Genomic DNA, 3,744 nt, shown 5'->3' with positions numbered 1-3,744 from the left:
TGGTTTTGCATCCTTTTTCTCCATCAAATACCTCAATGCAGAATGGTCAGTATGCACTATGACCTTGGTACAAAGCAAGTAGGATCGAAATTTCTCGAATGCAAACACCACCGCAAGAAGTTCTTGTTTAGTCACAGTATAATTCTTTTGGGCTACATTTAGAGTTTTGCTAGCATAGTAAATAGGGTGAAGAATTTTCTCTCGCCTTTGACCCAATACTACACCAAGTGCCACTCCACTTGCATCGTACATTACCTCAAACGGTTGTCCCCAATCCGTTGAAATAATGATTGGTGCTGTAACCAACTTCTTCTTCAACTCTCCAAATGCTCTAAGACAATCATCATCAAAATAGAATTTACAATCCTTCTCGAGTAGTTTGCACAATGGATGTGCAATTTTTGAGAAATCTTTGATGAATCTCCTATAAAAACCTGCGTGCCCAAGAAAACTTCTAACACCTTTTACAGAAATGGGTGGTGGAAGCTTTTCTATTACCTCAACTTTAGCTCTATCAACCTCAATACCTTTCTCTGAAATTCGATGACCCAACACTATACCTTCTTTCACCATGAAATGACACTTCTCCCAATTCAGTACCAAGTTGCAGTCTTCACACCTTTTAAGCACCTCGGCCAGATGATCTAGACAACGATCAAAAGACTCACCTACAACTGAAAAATCATCCATGAACACTTCGATAGTGTCCTCCACCATATCAGAAAATATCGACATCATACATCTCTGGAAGGTCGCTGGAGCATTGCACAATCCGAATGGCATCCGTTTGAAAGCAAAAGTCCCATATGGGCAAGTGAAGGTGGTCTTCTCTTGGTCTTCTGGAGGTATAGAAATTTGATTGTAGCCCGAATACCCATCACGAAAACAATGCCAACCCTTTCCTGCAAGTCTATCCAACATCTGGTCCATGAATGGCATAGGAAAGTGGTCATTTTTCTGTCCACGCATTCAACTTCCGGTAATCCATACAAACTCTCCATCTAGTAACGGGCCTCATTGGAACAAGCTCATTTCTTTCATTTGGAACCACAGTCATACCACCTTTTTTAGGCACACACTGCACATGACATACCCAACTACTATCTGCAATAGTATAAATAACTCCCGCATCCAGCCACTTGATGATCTCCTTTTTAACTACCTCTTGCATAAGTGGATTTAATCTTCTCTGGTGCTTAATACTAGGCTTATGATCTGGCATGAGTTGGATTTTGTGAGAGCAAATACCGGGAGGAATCCCCAATAATATTCGTAATAGTCCACCCAATAGCTCGCTTGAACCTTTTTAACACAGTCACCAAGCACTCTACTTGTCTCGCATTCAAATCTGCCGCAATGATGACCGGCAAAGTATTCTCTTTGCCCAAGTATACATACCTCAAAAGCGGTGGTACAGACTTAAGCTCCAATTTTGGTGCCTCCATAATAGATGGTCTTGCGGGTGGGGACTCGCGATTCTTCATGTCTAATTCATACTTCTTTCGTTTGGGCCGGTATTCACACCTATCGAGTGCGGCTACCAATTCGTCATATTTTTCAATGCCATCCCTATCGAAATTCATCATAACTGCTGCTAGTGCCTCAACACCTCGTTGTTCTTCAATTTGCACTTCTGTCCCACTCTCCACTCTGTAAGTTATAGTAGATACTGTTTGGAGCTCACCTCTCTGCTTCATGGACCTACAAATATTGAAAGTTGTTTCTTCATTAATCAGTCTGAACTTCATATGTCATTTTTCCATATCAACCAACGCACGCCCTGTGGCAAGAAATGGTCTCCCAAGGATGATGGGAACCTCAAAATCAACCTCACAGTCAAGAATCACAAAATCTGCCGGAAAAATGAACGACTCCACTTTCACTAGCACATCATGGAGTACACCAATGGGCCTCTTCATAGTTCGATCGGCCATTAGTAACCGCATTGCAGTGGGCTTTAGGTCCCCTAGACCCAACTTCTTATGAATGGACAAGGGAATGAGGTTGATGCTAGCACCAAGATCACACAATGCCTTACCAAAGTGTAACAACCCTATAGTATATGGGATCGTGAAAGCACCAGGGTCTGCCTTCTTCTGCACAAGAGATCTTGTAGCAATAGCACTACAATGCTGCAATCTATCATCATCTTCAAAACTCACAGACCTCTTCTTTGTTACCATATCTTTCATAAACTTTGCATACCCAGGCATTTGCTCCAAAGCTTCAAGCAAAGGGACATTGATAGAAAGTTCCTTCAACAAGGTGATAAACCTGCGATATTTACCATCTTCAGTCTTCTTCACTAACCTCTGTGAAAAAGGTGGTGGAAGTCTAGGTATGGGGACCACTTTCTGAGATATCTCCACTTCTTTCTCTGTCACATTCTCAGACTCTTCTCTAACCTCTATCACATCATCTTCTTTTCTAATCTAAACTTTCACCACAGACGGCCTATGTGGATCTATGGTTTGCTTACCCCCCTCGAGTAGTAACTGCCATACAATGACCGTCATTCTTTGGATTCTGAATGGTGTTGCTAGGAAGAGTATGGGCATCAACCTTTTGACCAATACCAGATAAGTCGTTTCTCATCTCCTTCACATTCTCATCAGTTGCATCAAACCTTCTCATCATCTTCTGCATCATATCTTTAATACGTGCCATATTGCCTCCAGTTTCCCTATCACCAGATTCCCAATTTTGAGGGGGAACATAAGGTCAAACCCGATCGTTTATGTTGCCATAGTTGTTCCTGTTGTAGTTATTGTCGCGATTGAAGTTCCTATCCCGGACATAGTGACCCTCTCGATTGTAATTTCCATAGTTCCAACCTTGGTTTCCTTGACCTTGGCACCAATTTTCCGTGTTGGATCCTTGGGCATTTTGGTCGGAAACCCCCCGTCTTATCATTCACAGCATAAGCATCCTCTTCATAATAACACTCTTCAACTGGTGGTGGAGTTCTAGTTAAGTAGTTCACAGCATTTACCTTTTCTGCTCTTCCGCTCACATGCTTCAATACAAACCCCAACTTGGTCTTCATCTGGGCCATCTCCTCACGAATATCATCTGCAGAATTGTTATTTGTATTCTGAACGGCAATGTGTTTCTCCCAGTATTTGACCTCCTAGTGCTCCATGCTTTATTGTTGCGAGAGATCCTCTCCAATTTTTCAGCAATCTATGCATATATACAATCACCATATGAACCTCCGGCAATAATGTCAAGTACAACTTTATTGTTATCATCCTGTCCTCGATAGAAATATTCCTTCAGCGACTCATCATCAATACTGTGATTTTGGACACCTCTTACGAAGGCAGTGAATCTGTCCCACGAGCTACTCACAGACTCTCCAGGTAATGCCAAAAAATTGTTGACCCTATCTTTGTGATTGAGCTTCTTGGAAACTGGATAGTACATTGCTCGGAACACCTCTGCCAATTGGTCCCATGTAAATATTGAGTTATAAGGAAGCTAAGTGAACCATACTACAGCTTCGCCTGTCAGTGACAGAGGGAACACTCGTAATCCAATGACATCCATATCCAAGTCTGGTCTACCTAGACAACTTTTGCAAACCACCCTAAGATTGGCTAAGTGAGCATGTGGATCCTCCGATGGCGATCCTGAGAATAAGCCTCTTGTTGTAAGCATTTGCAGCAAGCTACTAGTCACCACAAATGTGTGCCCTGGAGGTAGAGGAGGTAGGACAATAGGTCCATCAGAGTCTACTATATT

The sequence above is a fragment of the Solanum tuberosum genome, unplaced genomic scaffold, assembly GCF_000226075.1.
Source record: "Solanum tuberosum cultivar DM 1-3 516 R44 unplaced genomic scaffold, SolTub_3.0 scf00061, whole genome shotgun sequence".
Lineage (NCBI taxonomy): Eukaryota > Viridiplantae > Streptophyta > Magnoliopsida > Solanales > Solanaceae > Solanum > Solanum tuberosum.
The sequence above is the reverse complement of the archived record's forward strand: the minus strand, read 5'-3'. Positions refer to the sequence as shown.